This window comes from Cryptomeria japonica, chromosome 5, assembly GCF_030272615.1.
Source record: "Cryptomeria japonica chromosome 5, Sugi_1.0, whole genome shotgun sequence".
NCBI lineage: Eukaryota > Viridiplantae > Streptophyta > Pinopsida > Cupressales > Cupressaceae > Cryptomeria > Cryptomeria japonica.
This window is the reverse complement of record NC_081409.1, coordinates 194,694,737-194,714,988: the sequence shown is the minus strand read 5'-3', so window position 1 is coordinate 194,714,988 and position 20,252 is coordinate 194,694,737.

Here is a 20,252-nt window from a genome sequence, read left to right as displayed (position 1 = left end):
ATGCGCAACTTGAACACTATAACGTACCACAAAAATGTGTTATCCCTGGGGCATCATGTATTGTCCATATAAGCATTGCATGGAATTGAAATTTTCTTTGTCCTATTGGTCTAGAGATGTCATACATGGTCACACCATTCCATAACTCCAGCAACTCGTCGATAAGAGGCTCAATATATACATTCATATCTTTAACTTGGTACTTGCCTAGTGGAATGAACAAAAACATTACATAATTATTATGACCATTTTACTGCAATATTTATAATTAAATATAGATGACTATTAAATGATAAAATACCTAGAACAATCATTACCAACATTATGTGCTCCCTCTTTATTGACATCCATGGAAGAATATTATTGTTGATAACAAAAATAGGCCACATCGAGTAAACAGATCTCAACTCTCCAAATGGATTGACACCGTCCGCTGCCAATGAAAGCTTGAGATTACGAGGTTCTTCTTTAAAGTGTGGCCACTTTTCCTCTATGTCCATAAATGCTGAACCATCCACAGGCATTCAAGTAATGTCATCTCGACTTCTATTGCGTGCACGGTAATCCATAAATTGTGCCAAGCTCGTGCACCTGAATAATTATTGCATACGTGGAATAATGGGAATATAATGAAGAACCTTGCGAGGCACCTTTTTTGTTATTTGATCTGTTCGATATCTACTGATATGACATTCAGGGCATTCTGTTCCAAATTCATGTTGTTTATGATATATAATATGATCATTGGGACAAGCATCTATTGTTTGATACTCCATTCCAATATCTTTCATAATGGCAGATAATTCTCAGTATGAGTGAGGTAGAATATTTGATGGTGATAAGAAAAACTCACCTATCAATCTACAACAACAAAAAAAAAAGGTTTGAGGTGTTAATATAAAGAATATTAATGGTACATGATTCACCATTTATTAACTGTAATGACATGTATGACACACCTTAACATATGTGAGATTGTTATGTTGGATAAACCATTCATAACCTTCAAGTTCACCAACAACAAATACAGCAGAGAGAAGACTTGTTTGGGAGCCTTTGTAAAGGGGCTCATATGCCTTCTCAGGAAGAGGTAAATCATGAACATCAAGGTCATCCTGATCATCATGATCAGCTGTGCCAGTACTAAATGTGTCATGGATCAATGTATTTGTACCATCATCTTCAATTGTGTTTTCTGGTGCATGATCGTCATCTTCCATGTGAGCATTATCTTCAGCTTCGATATTCACACCTCCATGTTCCTCCACTTTGAAAACCATATTCTTCGGGTTGTGTTGGTCCATATCATGTGCCCTGGGGTGCTCAACCTATATAAAAATGATCAACATAAATAAACCAGGATCATGATCTCATTATCAAGTGATTTCTTATGTATATAAATTGTTAAAATGATATAATGAACAACTTACCAGTGGATGATAATCATGTCCCCCTTCAATGTGACCATGCTGCCTACAATGTTTCTTAGCTGTTTTGATTAGAAGTCTTCTAGTCTTTAAGCCCTTACAAATTTTGTAGGGACAATAACATTTCCCATCACCTTTTCTTTTCAAGTTAGATCATAATCTAGCAATTGTCTCCTTAGTTTGTTCTTCGCTGATATTATCTGACATGGTCTTCCTTCACAGGCAAAAAAATTAGGCTATGGAAACTTCAGTGCAAAAGCTTCACAAAAATTGCAAATCAAACCAAAACCATTTAACTCTTCTTTTTCATCTTAAAACATTGAACTTAATAGAGAACGTATTTAATGTAGTTGATTGTGTGAATTTCTGAGCATTGTGTCTACAAATTCTTACTAAAAGTTTGCCTGTTGCAGATTTTCTAAGAGACATTTTTGAGTATTCTAAGCCTTGGTTCTTGTATTTTCACTGGTGATAAGTTGGAAACTTTATGGCAGACCTGTAGCCAATCGATCTAATTTTGACAAGTTATACACCAAGAAAACAGGCATCTAGAACTAGCATTGTTTGCAGGTCACCCCTACCATATGCCATGGGTATATACTACCCAAAACTCCAGTTTAAGCATCAATCCTAGAAATGATCGATATATGACTACCCATAACTCCAGTTTAAGCATTAACTTACATCATTATTGACCTTATGTTGGGATGCTATGTATGAGATTGGAACCTTTTGTAAGGTGTGATCAATGTGCTATCATAAATGCAAAGCCAAAACCATTTTGATGAGATCATGATCCCACTAATACTATTTTGCCTTGTTAATTTTGCACCCACAAAAATGATAGAACCAGATATAATATGCCATCAATGCCCATATACTGACAATGCTCAAGATGAGCCACTTAGAGGTAGAGTTTAACCACTTTCCATATAGGTAGATTATCTCTAACCTCATTTTCCCTATAGGTAACTGATTAGGTTCATTTTAGAGTCTTATTTCCAAATATGTACCTCTATGTTAGCTTTTTGCTTTATTATTTGCCTGTTTATGCTTAATCTTGTCAATTTTGCATAATTTTACTTAGTTCTTGCATCTTCAATGAAATTATATCTAATCATATCCAATCACATCAAAATGGAGCAATTAATCATATTGCTGGTCTCTCCTAGAGGAATTAAATTGAACCAAATTGACTATTCCCCAATAAAATGTTTTGAAATGGTGAATGTATAAGTTTGTAGTTTACTTTCCTAGACTAGGACCCCATTTCGTCAACATTTCACTATGAAAGAAGAAATATTTTTTCTTAAAGAGAACATCTTACAAATTATGCTTCAATGTATAACACATTTTCATAATCAATCATTCGACTTCACATGGATAAAAGAATTCACATATTCTAAATCATGATCTGATGATGTGAACAACTCATATGCAACTATATGGCATGCAAAGCATTTATTTTAACATACACTTATTCATCCACATTGCAGGGATAACAACACAAGGCTCACATATTGGTCTAAGAGGATGCCATGGTCTCACAAAGTAGCCAAGAACCATATGAAATGATGGTCTTGAATCCACACACAACTAGGGAGGATCCATACGATTATGTATGACTTCCCCCTTGTTTGTTTAATGGGATTAGCCTCCAAGACATAGCCGTCAATAATCTCTAAGAATGTACAAGTGGATCGTAGCTACCCATACAACAAACACTTACCCCTATCCTCAAATTTTTCCAATGTTTGATTCCTTATATACACTCATCCAAGGTTATCTACGTCGATCTTGGTGAGGAATCACATCACAACAAAGAAGGCAACATTTAAAAATAGCAAGAGTTTCACTAAACTACCAAAGATCATAAATTTTGAAAGAAAGAAAAAATAGTACCAATAATAAGTCAAATAAATGTGTTCAATTCCAATAGCAAATCAAACATAGCCACAATAACTACACAATAGAGAAAACTCACAATAGTGATTAAACTAATTCAAACAAGATAAAATGAAATTGTTGGCCCATGCAACAAAGATGAGAGATCATCAATAATTGAAGGAAACTTCACAATCCTTAAAAGTGCACATTACATTACAATACGACTAGAAATTGTGGCTAAATAGAGTGAAGATTCATCATGACTCCAATAATAGTCCCTCATGTGTGCATTTGTGGCATGAACACAAAAACTCCCACATGGCATGGCCATGTACCTAATGGAGAAGACATGCCTAGGCTACATGCCCAAAAAACATGACTATAATAATAGTCCCTCATGCATGCATTTGTGGCCTGCACACTACAAATCCTAACGTATCATGGCAATACACCTCATAGAGAAGACACACCTAGGGTGACATTGCACATAGCAACATGCCTCACAAAGAAGTCATGCATAGGGCACATGCCACATAGCAATGTGTCTTATGGAAAAATGTGCATGCATGTCACACACCAAAGCTATATGTATACATCATGAGGCACATTCATATGTTATCAAACACAACCTATTGTATCTAACATGAGTTCCTCTCTACATGTGTGCAAATCTGGTGCAGGAGCACAAACTTTAAAAACTTGATTATCCTACCTTTTTATGACTCCTAAGGAGTCTTGGATTGTTTATTTCATGCTAGGAGTCATTGGTCTTGTTTTTGATCCATTTGTGAGGCCTAGTCCCAGGTTTGGCAATTTATGAGCCACTTGGTCAACTATGGTCAAAGGGTCATAAAACTTTAGTTTTGAGTTATTTTATTGTTTTTGGCAATAAATTGGTCCTTCATGACCACTGGTAGGATTTAGAAAGTTAGTTTGCACTTTTAAGTGCTTTTGAGCAAAAATTGTCAAAAAGTGTCAATGTTGTCATCACAACACTTGACAACTTTTTGTTTGTAAGCAAATATCCTTCCCCATTGGATAATTAGTTCAAAAATTGGTTGTAACTGATGGGGGAGGCCTTCATAAGCCCTTTCAGGTGGGTGATGAAGGAGTTGATGTAAATTTTCATTTGGCAATCAATAAAAAAACCTTGTTTTCCTGCAAACAGTCACGTTTTTTCTCTTGTACGACCATTGGGAGGTTCTAACTTATGGATTCAGATTTAGGGGCCTCTTACCTTTCTTTTTATTTTGATATGAGGTCTCTAAGTGCTCTGGTTTGAAAGTTATTGCATTTTTACTAAAAACAGTTTTGAAACCCTCCTAAACCTAGGGTTTTGACCTATTTTTGCATTTCCTCTCATGGCCACTGTACAAAAATTTTAAAACTTGGTGGAATGAGAGGTTTGTATATGTACTCAATGATTCTGGAAGAAATTTGCAGGTTGGCAGGTGTTTTTTGGCGTTTGCTTTGATTTTTAGGTTGGCATCCTCATGTGACAACCTAGTTTCAAAATGCAAAATTGGTGATAAAACAAAATAGGGGTTGAACCAATGCACAAACTCTTGGATTTGGTCAATTTGGGTGTGGAAAACACTTTTTCAATTGGTGAAACTTTCTGATCAATCACATTTCATACACTTTTTTCACAAACCCATCTCCTTAAGCCTAATTAGGCCTACTTGCATTTGTGAAGGGCAACAGGTCTCCTTTGTTTTCCAAACCACCTCCTTTTGGATTTAGACCTTTCTCAATAAAGGGTATTTGGATATCCATTTTGTTTTGTTGGTCATTTGTAAGTTTGCAAAGTTGTTTTGATAAGTCCCCTTGAGTATACAAGGATTTTGGGGTTTTACAAAGGAACCTTGTTGGATTGATCCGTTTGTTGTATCACCACACCTTGAGCATGTTTGTATGGGAATTTTAATCCACCTTGACCATTTGGTTTGATCCCTGCTCACTGTTTTGTCAAAATTCCAACTTGAAGCCAAGTTTGGTGTCCAGCCGCTTTGAGTAGGCTTGAGCAGTTTTCAACTTTTGATCCTAAGATCTTGTCAATGTTATCCTTAGGGTCTAGAATGTTGTTTATGATTAATTGAAGAGTGTATTTAAGGTGTAAGTCTGGTTGGTAGGGTGTTTTGGGTTTCCTTGGTGGCCTATTGTGACAGTTTTGTCCTTAATTGCACTCACCTAACCTAGCACTTGCATCAAAATCTTCCAACACTAATCGCCACTCAGAAGGAATAATATAAAATGCATCTTCAAATATTTGTGTGTGTGTGTGGAATTGTGTCTTTGAACCCAAATCGCTACCATCAACAACATGTAACCATCACCTACACTATATCAAAACATAAGTATGGTGTGACATCATATCTATTTGCATAATGTCAAAACACATGCAAACATGAAAATCATCATAGCATGACAAAAATCAATCTCCAAATGTTGGAACAAAGATATAAATAAGATAATAGGGTAAGAGGAAACCCGTACCAAGAACCACATACCAACTATCGGCAATGCCATCAAGATAAATGTAGGATAGGATACCACTATGAGCCATCCAATGGTCCATTCTATGAGGAGAACTAGGGGATACTATCTTTGAAAGGTGTGGTCAATAGAGATAATCCCTACTAATGCCACAATATGTCACCATAGCTTCTTGAGTTTTCCATTCTTCTACTTAACACCACATTTATTGAGTTCCTCAATAGCGAGGTTGGTTCTCAATAGGATGCACAAACATGTAAACACACAAGCATGGTTTCATCATACTTGTACAACAATACAAATTCATTTTTCTAGTTAATTACTTAGTGTAAAAATAACTCCATTACATAACATAGGGCAATAATCACCACAAGTTTTCAAATAAACTGCCCAAACATCAATTGGAGTTACCCTTTCTAAGGTACAAACATAATTTATTTATAACTTCAAAATTAAAATAATCACAATACATCAAAATAAGTTCAATAGTGCATGGAAATAGACAACATGATCCATAATTAAACCCGTAAATTACCCTAATTCGATATGCTAATAAAATGGTGTCTCAAATAATAGAGATTATGTTGGACCTATAATAGAGATCTGGACTTTGTTTCATCATACACAAGCATGGTTTCATCATACTTGTATCCAAATACACCATCCATAGATAGGTACTTAGTACCACAATCTCATGGGTACCCTTTTAGCTGAATTTACCCTATATTTAGGTGAATCTACCCTTGTATCATTCCTTGATCTAGTATGTCATTCCACCAATCAATAATTTTTCCATATTCTTGGGAGAATACACTATCCCTTAGGTGAATATGCCATATCCTTAAATGAATCCTCCTTGTCATCATCCTAAGTCCTCTTTTTGTTAAGTCTTATCCCTTCATCTTTAGGAAAATCCACCTATCCTTATGTGAATCTACTTTCTCTTAGGTGAATCTATTTCACATAAATCATTTATCTTTTCCATCTTTCTTACGCAAATGGTGAATTTTTCCTATCCTTAGATGACTACACTCCCATTTAGGTGAATCTATCTAGTTTTAGTCTCCTTCCATTATTTTGTCCAAATTTGTATCCTCTAGTTTACATGAATCTACTTGTTCTTAGGAAAATCAACCTTATCATTCTAAGGAAAATTCACCTTGTCATCATCCTTAATCATCTACCTTTCAAGTGTATAGTCCATCCATCCTTGGGAGAATCTAACATATTATTGAGTTCAAATCCTCATGAAATACAGTCATGTTTATCTCAATGATGGCTCCAAGTGCATCTACTTATTGCTTGATCTTCATGGTGATGGGATTCACTTTCATGAATATGATGGGGTGTTCAGTAGAATAGCACGTGGTGGGGGATGACAGAGGATGGGATCCTGCCTCAAATTTCAAAGGATGGGCTTCTCGCAAGATCTTCCATGTTGGAGATAATCTCTGTAATATTGCCCTTCCCTTGTTATAAATTTGTTCAGAAATTTTAGTAAGCCCTTTGATTAGGGTTTATAGGTTATATATGTATGGATGCTATTGGTTCTTTCATATCTATTTAAATCCCATCTGTAGATATTAGATTGGATCTTTCACCATGCCCTATGCCATGGTGAGTGCCTGCTTTTAGATCTTGTCAATCTCTTTTGAGTAGCTCTTTTAATCAACTTATGGTAGTCAAAATTGGGTTTGTGGAGAACTTAAAGAATAGATCTTTCTTCTAATGAAAATTTTAGGTTAGATAAAGTTTGGCCTTTGTGCCCAGAAAAATGATGGCAAACAACTACATTTTGACATTTGACAAGGTTTGCTTATGCTTCCTCTCAACAAAGTGTATTGGAGCTGAAGAGCCGAGAAGAGTTTGAGAATTGTGATGTGAGCAATCCAATCAAGCTATATGATGGAGGGCTTGATGCAGTCCCACTCATTGAAATGGGTGACAGATATTTTACCAGTGGAAATGCAGAAGACTGTCAACGTAGAATGAAAGTGCACATTAATGTTTTATCTGATGGACTCGACAATGGCCAATCTGACAATTTCGATGTAGTTTCAGATGGGCTTGACCATGTGGCCAAAGATTTGGGTTTAGATTTATTATCAGATGGAATGGAGCATTATATTGTTGCTTCTGCTGGTGATGATTCGATGGAGGAGGGGGCAATAAAGGAGGTAATTGTTGAAGGGCCCACATCATCACGAAGGCAATTATCTGATTGCCCTCCATCAATTCTCATAAACCTCACACTCTCCATTTGTGGCACTGTTATCACCATGCTTATCTACGCCATGCTTTAGCTTATCAACTCTTTGTTTGGTTAAGAACATATATATATGTATCTTGTACAACGTTTGCCAGCATCCTCCCTGCGTGTGCCAAAATAGGAGCTTTGGAACAAGGTATGGACATCCATCAAAGCATAATCGAAGGGGGTTTTTTGTTAGAAATTAGTTGCAAATGCTCCAATAACAAAAATCGCAAAATGGGGTAGCATACACATGGCATGTGAACTGTATGACGAAATACCTCAAAGAGATGTCATTTCATGGAATTTTAAGATCACAGGATATGCACAAAATGGATTAATTCGCAAAAAAAAACCAGTTGCCCTTGATTGCGAAAAAAAATTAGTTGCCCTTCATTGAAAAACAAAGAGTTCCTTTGATTGCAAAAAAAACCTTACCTTGCTTGTGCAGAGATTGCTTCGGCGGGGGGGCAGGGAGGCAAGACGGTCGCCGCTTGCTTCGGTTTGCTTTCAAAATGAAAATGCATTGTGTTTTTTTTTTTTAATAAAATGCCCGAGGTCGTCGGAATTCCGGCGAACACGAGCATTTAAAAAAAAAAAATCAAATTTTCACACAATGCTCCTTGTCCGTCGGAAACCTCCGTTGGAATTTGACCCCAAATGTATTAGTGTGATCACAACCCAAATCAAAAGTAATGAAAATAATAATAAACTTTACTAATCATTTGCAAAAATGCAGATAAAATATTATAAAATAATATCAATATCCAAATACAACTTCCAAAGCCAATAGTAGAGTGGAGTAAGTAAAATAAATAAATAAACAATTAAATAATATTATCTTATAAACAAAACTCCTAAAAAGGCCAATCATAACAAGGGATAAGTAAACAATGAGTAACCAAATAAATAGATAAACAATAAAATAAATAATTAAATAATCAAAACAATAAACGATTAAATAAATGATAAATAAATAATAATAATAAATAAACAATAAATAAATAATAATAAATAAATTCCCAAAATAAATATATATTTATATTTATTCATACCTACCATCATTTAATAATTTATTCCAATAAGCTGCGAATCTCCTACATGGGAGGTCTTGGGTTCGAGTCTACTCGATTGGTTCTTAGCTCTAGGGAAAAACTAAAAAATACCACTTCGACTGTGACTTATCAAAAAAAAATAAAAATTTATTAATTAATTAATTTCCTCAAAATAATACTAATGCTAATAATAATATAGAGCTTGCAATATTCCCACATGAATAACTAATTATTCACAGAAAAGGCTATGCATAATAATATATACTATTACCTCAATCATAAATCAACAATCCAACTAGGACCACAAAAGAACCCAACAAGACAACTAAGGCTTAACAGTAGAACTCACAAGACACCAACTAAGCCTAGAGTGTGATAAGACCATGGCATTAGAGACACACTCAAACTTAAAGACACAACAGTAATAATCATAGTAAAGACATAACATAATAAATTACACCAACATCATTCACATCTAATGTAGTCATCAATTAGAGTTAGCACAAGATAAATCATCATAAGCAATAATCAAGAACCTTATTTTCTAAATAGTGAATAATCACGAAGTAGATCCTAAACTTAACTTCAATCATTAATTCAAAGTATAGAAACAACGTCATCATCGTAATCATAATGAATTCACTAATATCAAAAAGGATATTGATATAAAAAATGAAGCAAGAAACAAGGAGTATCATGAATACAAACAAATCCATAAGTATCTAACACACCCTATCTTAAATGATGAATCAAGGAGGGGCACTACATCATTCCTTCACATTTGTAGATGTCGTCTTATGCTTTTGGATATAATGGCTATACTCTGTGGACATTGCAGTCCTATCTTTTTAGGTCCCTAGTGTTGTAGCTGATATTTTTGGTGATGACAATATGTTATCAGTGTGTTGATTGGTTGGGAGTGGTCCAGAGAAAGCTCCACATTGATCTTTCTATTGATGTGGCTTGGAGGAAATACTTATAATGTTTGTGCAGTGCCTCCATTCAAATTTTAGGTGCTGAAATAATTTGGAAATATGTTTGTCGATCTATATCTCATAACTGTGTTTCTTGGCATTCTGGTAATGAACAATTTTGTGTTAGTTTGGTTTTTGCCAGCTTCTTTTGGCTTGACAATATGGAAGAAGTGTATGAGGATGTTTTTGAGGGTTGTGGAATGCCTCTATGTGATTTGCATGATGTTGGATGGTCTATTCAGTGTCACATTTGGATTGTTGTTGGTTTTTAGGGTAATTTGTTGTTGTTTCGCCAATAGGGTTTTTTCTCTTGCTTGTGGTGCACCTTTGGGGATCTTTGGTAGCATTAGAAGATGTGTTGAAGTGTATTTGGGTCCTACTATGAATATTGGGGATCCACATTTGGAGGAAGTGTTTTTGGGCCGACTAGTTATGTGTTACATGTTTTGCCTACACATTTACCTTTGCTGACCTTGGAGGATGTGCTAGCGTGTGTGATGTTTGGGACTAAATTGGATGATGTCTAAAGATGTTTTAGGTCTTGTCTATCTCCTAGATAGGACTTCTTTCACCACAATTATGTTTTGTAGTTGACTTTGTGGGATCACTTTTTGTGCCCTATTCTAGTCGACCTAATTGATGTTAGAAGATGATGTGGATGGTATATAACTAAGATCAAGTCAATTGCAAAGTGTGTGGATTAGAGTGGAATGTGGAAGATGCTAATTTGAAGCTATGTGTGTGGTGGAATATTGGACTTGAATTTCCTAAAGGTTGCTTAAGGTAGCGAGTCAAGAAGAGCTATATTTAAAGCAGATTGTTGGATGCAGTCTTGTTGATGGCTTATTCATTATCTCATATATTCATGTATCTTGCTCAACATAGTGAGTCTCCCTAGCAAGTCCTTTGTATCTTGCCCTGAGGAAGTGATCATTAGTTTGCAAGTCCTTCTAAGAGCATTGAGACTCCTTGGGTACTAAGCTCTAAAATAAACAATAATAATGTTTATATAGTGTGAGTTAACTCTCATCATGGTTTTTCCCTTCTTGGGTTCTTCACATAAATCAGGTATTCTCTTGTGCATGTACATTTATTGCTTATCTTTCTTTGCTTTAGATCAGATTGAGGTTTAAAGTTAAATTTGAATTGTGCTATAAAGCATTAATATTTTTTCAAGACTAATTCAACCTCCCCCCTCTAAGTCTTGGGGTGTGTTATGAAGAGAACATGATTATACTGAGATCGGGGGGGGGGGGTGTGACTCAATATAACAACCAATTTAAACTTTTTCAACTTCAATCACAAGTATAAACTTATTTCATTAACATATTCATTGCATACCACCATTCATATGTGATTTAACTAATGTGAACACATGTAGAACACAAGATATATACGTGGAAACCCTTACGAGAGAAAACCTCTTTTACAATATCTGTAGGCACCACCTTACTAGAGGCACCAACCCCTACGTTTGTTTGTGAGCACCAACCCACTGGAAGCACCAACTCCTAAATCTGATTTTGTGAGCACCAACCCACTGAAAGCACCAACTCCCAAATCTAAATTTTGTGATCACCAACCCATTGGAAGCACCAACTCCCACTTCAGAATTCGTGAGCACCAACTCACTTCACATAAATATGATTTTCCACCTTGACAATGTTGCTATAACGGCGAATGATGGAAAATTTGATCTTCTCAAATCTGCATATTTTCATTCCTCACATGCATATACTCTTCTTCATAAATTTGCAACTATTCCTTTCATAACTGTATCTACTCTTAATCACAAATCTACATATCTTTCCTTCCATAAATCTACCATGACTTCTTCAAAGCCTGCTTATACTCTTCTCAATAATTCTAACAATAATCTATCTTCTTATTAATAACTCTTGGTGCATATAATTTGATGTCATTAAAAGCATGCACACCACACATGTCATTAAAAGCATGCACACCACACCCACTATCACATTTCTCAACTCTAAAAATATTCTTTCATACTCTACGTACTTTTTATTCCAGAATTATTTATTCAGGATTGTACACCACACTTCATTGCATTTTTATTATTCTTTATTTATACCACCGAATTCTAAGAGTCATATCTCTTGGAAACAATCTTGTATTCAAATAGTCATGTCATTTCTTTATTAATTATTTTCTTTGACTTGTTTAGAATCGTATCCTTTCTACAAATTTATTATTTGCAACCTTTGACCATTAAAAGGTCATCACACTTCTTTGACAAGTATTTCCTTTGCAATAAATAAAACATTACCTTTAAATAAATCTCACCAAGCAAGTCGCATGTTGTCTTTACTTGCTGACTTTGTCTTATGGATAAGTCAAACCAATCAAATTGCTCCTCCTTTATTCTATCGGGCTTGCTTCCTTAATATGAATTACTCTTATACATTTAGACATAAACTAAACTCTTTAAACCACCACTTGTAATTTATGTAACTTAACCAATGTTTATGAATAACCAATGTTTAAACCACCACTATTTTTTTTTACAACTGTATAAATGACACTTCAAATTATAAATAAACAGTAAAAAAAACATAGTAGTCAATATATATAATAGAATATTATAATTTATAATATTGATATATATTAGTTTAGAATGTTTATTATAAAAATACAAATTTATTTAGAATATTTTGAAATGGAAGGATGTAATTGTTTCTAATTTTATAATATTTTAATATGATTTTTTAGAATAGTTCTATTTTTTCATATGAATTTAGAAACTTGTCATAATTGAAATGATATGATAGAATATAATTGATAAAATATTTTAATATGAATTTTTACAATATATTTTATTTTTTTATATATGAATTTAGAAACTTAGTCAATTTAATTTTTTAAATATATTTAATAAGATTGTTATAGAAATTGTCATAATTTATATAATTTTAAAATATATATATCATTTCTTCCTAAGAAAGATTGCATTGCATTTTGGTGTGGCTTCAATCTTCTAATTTTATATTTTTTAACAGTTAATATTTTTCTTGACATGTCAAATGAAAGGCATTGAAATGACTAAACCGTCATCAAAAATTCATATGACAGGTAGGAATGACCGTCAAATTCCATACCTGATCGCACCTTTTGTCTTAATCGGTATTTCTATTTTCAATACTAATGACAACTTTTGTCTTTAGAATAAGACAAATTAATCTTATCTGCCTTTTTTACTTATTCTGTTCTATTTTATTCTCTTGGCTTTTTACTTTTTGTTTTAGTTGGACTCTCTAATTAATATCGTTGCTTTTATTTGTACAGTATACTGAGTTTATCACTGCATATATACTGAGTGTATTATCACTGCATTTAGACTTGATCGTTGCACACTGTTTGCATCCAGATATCACTTGATCACTGTATATATGTATATATATTACTGGGACTGTCTATCTAGTATACTGAGTTTATCACTGCATATATACTGAGTGTATTATCACTGCATTTAGACTTGATCGTTGCACACTGTTTGCATCCAGATATCACTTGATCACTGTATATATGTATATATATTACTGGGACTGTCTATCTATTGCCATGCATACACTGGGACTGAAATCACTGTAGGTATATATATTACTGGGGCTGTCTGTCTATTGCCATGATTGTATATATATAAATTTAGACAGGGACTGTAATCACTTGTATGATCAGATTGAGAGATATGTATGAAAAGTATAATGTAGCATAATGTTAAGCATAGTAATCCATAATTGATCCAAATTTGTGTATGTTCAACAAACGTGCAAGCGTCATCCAATATGTTCATCAATTTTCACGAATGACAATAGTAAATTCCTTTCACATCAATGACAATATTTCCAACATGTTCAACAATGTCCATATATTAGAAGTGAAAGTAGTGAAGATGTATAATATGACAAGGGAAAATACAAAAGAAATCATTATAGAAAGAATAAATACACTAAAGGAAAATCTAAGAAGAAGAATTTTCAAAGACATAATTGATCCAAATTTGTGTATGTTCAACAAACGTGCAAGCGTCATCCAATATGTTCATCAATTTCCACGAATGACAATAGTAAATTCCTTTCACATCAATGACAATATTTCCAACATGTTCAACAATGTCCATATATTAGAAGTGAAAGTAGTGAAGATGTATAATATGACAAGGGTAAATACAAAAGAAATCATTATAGAAAGAATAAATACACTAAAGGAAAATCTAAGAAGAAGAATTTTCAAAGACATAAGAAGAGCCTATATGCATGGAACTAATAGCTCATTTAAGAAAGTGATGAAAGCCTTTTGGAGAGTGATAGAAAAGAAATTCTCTTCATGGTCATGGAAATCAAAGAATTGGCTCCACCCGATAAAGGAAATGAAAACATTGAGAGTGAGGAGGATTGAAATTTCAATGCAGCAGTACTAAATTTTCAAAATTAAATATAGTTTCTAATCTATTAGCTGTTTTTTGAAAAAAAGTAAATCTATTTGGTAAAAAATTGAAATTTCAATGCAGCAGTACTAAATTTTCAAGAAAAAGATAAAAAGCAGGTGTGTGTCTGACCAACTTGAGTGAAAGAAAAATATAACATTATTTTATGCCACTTTAAATATAAGTAGAAGATTTATGCTCTGTTGTGACACATTTTTTTGTAGTTTTTTGTTAAGTAAATAATTAGTTATGAATTTTTTACTAAATAGTCAAAACTCTATGAAATTCATTTTTTTTTAATCCTATAGCATGCCAAGCATAAAATGTGGTGCATCTTTTGGATTGAAAAAATGTTAAGCGTTTAAAAGTTATAGATGTTTTTCAATCAGCCTATTAATCAGTATTTTAGACATAATGTATGTAAACAATTAATATAATTATTTATTGAATTCAAATAAGGTAGAATTTATATTGGTGGAAAGATGATAATTTCCTTAAAAACCCCTTTTCGTTTCATCAATTTCGAGTAAAAAAATAGTCGTCTACCACATGGGTGAAGTTTGAAAAACCAAGAAAAACTTCTAAACACTTTTTTTGTGTTGACTTTCCACCTTTGGCATGTCCACACCAAATCCCAAATCAATTCCAAAGAAAATCCCAAGGGTGCAGGTTTTTGTTAAAAAAAAGGGGATATCTAATAATATCAAATGCCTGTTAGTATGGATATCTGATATTAATGGTTATCTATTAATATTGGATATCCATTACTGACCCCCTTTTTTATTAGCTTGTAATTTATTATAACAAAATTTGTTATTTCAACTATATATTTTGATAACCAATTTCTTAGTCTATATAATGTATAGTATATTATAATCTCTTGTGTAATTATATGTAATATTTAATATTAATATACATTATATATTATAGAAAAAATTTCTCATGTTTTGAAGAAGCAACATTTGAGGCTGGAGCCTCTAAATAGAAGAGAATGGTGTTTCCTAGGGGTTGGCTTCTTACAACTGCAGAATTATCGAAGAAATTTTTCATGTTTTGAAGAAACAACATTCAAGGTTGGTGCCTTTAAATAGAAGAGATTGGTGTCTCTTTCTAAGTCAATGCTCAATGGAGGGGATTGGTGTCTCCAGTAGGTTAGTTTCTACTAAGTTGTAAGAAGTTACTTATAAAAGCAATATTTTTTTGTGGTTTTCTCCCGCAAGGGTTGTCACATAAAATCACGTGTCTTGTGTTTTCTATTTGATTATTGCTTTCTTATTACTAAGGTTTAATAAGTGAAAAGTTGTATTATATTGATTCACCCTCCTTTTAGTATAAGTGTGTTTCTTCAAATGTGAGAAGCCACCATGTAAGTTTTTAAGGTTAGAGGAGAGCTATGGCCTATGAGTCAAAATGTTTGAAGCAGAAATTGCATGTAAATAGTCATATCATAATTGATATTTGAATGAATAAAATGAAATCTTGTTTTAGTTGTGTGTGTTGTGGTTGTGAGGTTGCACAACCTAGTAAGAGAACTTGATAGTGATCTACATCAACAACAAAAAAAATGACCAACCAATGGCATGATTTTGTACATGTATGCACACATACTCTCATTTAAGAGAAAATGGCAAAAAATTGGGGTAAAAAATCTTGGTGACAATAAGAATAATAATATAACATTGGAAGAGGAAATATAAGGATTACTAGTTTAGTGTGGCTTAGAACGTGGTAAGGTGACCTACACTAAAATGAGGACAACTTATAGTGTAAAAATTGTGATGGTTGTACATTTTGACCTTGCAACAAATATGTCTATATCATCTTTATGAGTTGTGTAGTATTTATAAACTTTGAAAACAACAAATGCGATTCTCTTGGTTAATTACATGATATGAAGAAATTCAATTAAGTAGTTATCTAAGGCGTCCACAACTATCTTGGTTTCAAACATGGAGATATCTAGATTGATTTGTACCATATACAACATGTAAGCACCAAATGGTTATTGAGAATTGGTAGGGGTTTTGAACTTGTCCAAAAAGTTGCAAAAGTTAATCAACAATACTTGTTCTTTCAATGCACAACATTCCTACAATGCTTCTCATTCCACTTGCGAAGAATTCTCTGCCATGCTCAAGAGCATCTCTAGTGCCAACACATCTAAGGACATGAAGGAAAATATTGGTTCGATCCTTAACTTCACCTACTCAAACCTTTCGTGAGTGGGGAATACAGAGTTCACTATTTAGTCATTGAACCTAATATCACTCAAAAACGACATACAAATAGCTTTAACACCAAAAATCCAAGGCCAATGTAAATGTGTGGAACATTTGAGTTATGACAGTGATTTAACAATATATAAGGAAATATTGAATAATAGGAACAATGGACAACTAATTAGAACTATACAAGAAGATTGTGTTATGTATAGTTTGTACACCATATGTGAGTAGATGTACAATCTATCTTAATATGGTCGTTCCTTATTGCATGTAGTCTTACAAAGAATGACTATGCACATAGTTTTATAAGAAACAAGAATAGGATGCACCAAATAAGGATGGCAATTCATATTCTAATTGCAAATATCACAACCTCTCACAACCACTAAGGTAGATCAAGCTATGTGGTAACATTGATGTGGAATTATGACATAGTTTGAAACACATGCACTAAATTGGATGAAGATCCTATTGATGAAATTGCAAAGGGCGTGATGCAAAACTTGAGATTTGCAATATGTTTGGTGGCCCAAATCCTCTTGGATTTAAAGGGAGGCACTGCTTGTGACCCAAGGAGTTCTATATGCAAATCACTAGGCATTGAAATTTATCAATCAATAAAAAAATGTTAAAATAGTGTCACATGAGATGGGTAGAATGAATATGTGTAAGGCTATTCTTTTGTAGTGAACCATAAAATTCGTAAGTCCAACAAGGTCACAAATGTCTTGAGCAAGAAGAATGACTATCTAGTATGATTAATGAATCAACATCCATGGAAAGAATAACAAATTTGTATGCTACAAATTTAAATTTTGCATAGAAATGGATAGAATCCATAGTCATGGGTTGGAGAGAAGAGTCCACATGAAGACCATTTTACATAAGAGGTGTACGTAATCAACAAATAATAGTGTATTCCATAAAGTTCAATGATGGAGAACCTCATTAGAGAGTTGCATAGTGGTGGATTGGGAGATTAATTTGAATATAAGAATACACCAACCTTATTCAAGGAAAGATGCTGCTAACGTAGATGCATGCAAACACATATGGGTAAATGCATAACTAGCTATAATATAGGTTATGTATTTATAATTAAATTAGACTATACCATTAATTATATTTAATTTCTAGAGTTAACTAAGTCAAGGATTCTACATCATCTTGAATAACAATTAACCTTTGACTTAAATACAAATTCATGCATTCAATTTGATATATCTTAAGAAACTAAGATATCCTTCTACATTTTCAACCAAAGAATTTGAAAGATATTGGTTTCATGTTCAAGTAGTAGGACAAAAAGTGCTACTCTATCAAAGTCACTCAATACTTAAAAATCTTAGTACTAGTGCAATATGAAATATTATAGTGATAGTGAAGACTTGAAAAAATGAAAAGAATAAATTTGAAGTCTAAAGTATAACCTAAGAGTATAATTTTTTTCCCACTAGTTAGCAATGATAACAAGTTTTATCTATTCAATATGGGGCAATGAATATACTTGAGAGTTACCATAACAACAATGATAATGAAGATTCCATCTCAAAAACAAAACTAATGATTGTGACTTCCTCTTGAATATGTCACAAGGCCTCTTCTATATATTCATCCTACAAATTTCTTTGGCATCTATATCATGGGCACCTAAAGTAGTAATGCCTTTAACCAACTAGCCATTCCAAGCCACAAATAAATAGTATTGTACTACAAATATCATTTTGCAATCACCATCCAACCCAAACATGGCTCTCTCCTAGTCTTTGCTAGCATCTACAACAATATAATGATTCAAGATTATTTTAATGGTGTCAATTAACAATGATAGTGCTCCATTTTCAAGTGCAGGTTATGGTAGTGACTTTCTATTACTCCTGCATTAGGGTTCCCCATGATAATCTTTTTAAACTAAGACAATCTTGATAAGAGAATGTATTCCCAAGTAATAATTGATGGCATTTAGCAAGTGCATTTAAGATAACCAACATCTACTTGCTATACTTGGGTGTGCTTGTTTCTACTTGTCATTCAATTTTCCATTTTCAAAAGCATTAGATTGTTTACCCTATGATACTATCACACCAACCTCAAATCCCAAAGCATCTAATTTGAATACGAATGATTGGTAATTATTAGAGGTGATTAATGAGTGTAGATGAAAGGGTCTTGAGTTCTTCAAGGGAATCTTGTGCCTTTCCAACAAAAAAAGACCCTTTTATAGCGAAGACCAATGAAGGATCATGTTGCTAAAGCTTTTTTCAATGTATAGGCACTTCCAACCATCATTGTTTTTTACCTTTTGAAGCATTGTTTTTCTTATCATAAGTTGCTATGGAGTTTTAAAAAACTACAAATTTATAATACAACATGTAGCATTCCTATAGAAATATGCCCACTACAACCCTTCTAGCCCTAATACCACTTACACGATCAACAATAAATACACTGAAAAGCACAATTTTTTTTAATGTAAGTTTTAACAAAATTCAGAGATTAAAGTTACTTGGCAACTTAGGATGGACTAAACTTGAAAACTCGAGTATGACACCAAAATACATTCTATAGTTGCACTCTATTTTAATTTCACAAATGTCTAATAGAGATAAAAGATATCTTTTATCCCACCATGCCCACCAACACCCCACCATAATATCTACTCAATGGGAAAGAATACTCATATCCAACTCTTAATTTGTCTCCATGCTTTTGTAGGGTTTAATGGTGATGGAGAGGGTAGTGTTTCTGAAAACATCAAAATGTGACATGGGGGGATTTGGGGGCAAAGGAAATATTCTAGCATAAAGGCTACTAGACAAATATGATGTTAGGGTAGGCTAGCTTTGAAATGCATGGAGATTTTTCTATGCTTTAATTCAACCCCTCAAATTATTGCACTATAATAATCAATCCTCTCTTCGGTAAACTTTTTGGGAGCGTGATTGAAAGGCATTAGTATTTGGGCTGAAAAGGAGGGTAAGGAGGGTAAGGGAGCAAAAGGACAAGCAAGCTTCAGGCCAAAGTATTCTACCATTGATCATTGCATTACACTCAAACATTTGTTTGAGAAGGTATGAGAAAAATAGGGAGGGGAAGTCTTTTGCTACTTTGTTGATTTCAGAAAAGCTTTTGATACAATACCCAAAAACAAATTGTGGAGTAGAATGGAAGAGTTGCAAATCCCAATACAATATAGAGTTGTTCATAGATTGTATGACCAAATTTGGGCCAAGATACAGATCAAACAAGGATTATCAGAATGCTTTAGAAGTAACATTGGGGTCAAATAGGGCTGCCCATTATCCCCTACCCTATTTGGGTTATAAATTGACAAGTTAGAGGAATGGATAAACAAGTTTGGTGGTGGAGTTCTTCATTTTAACCAATTATGTTATAAAGCTACTCTTATATGCTGACGATCTCATCTTAATGACAAAAAAAACACAAGATTTGAAAGAACACTTGAAGGCTCTAGAACATTTTTGTCATGAGG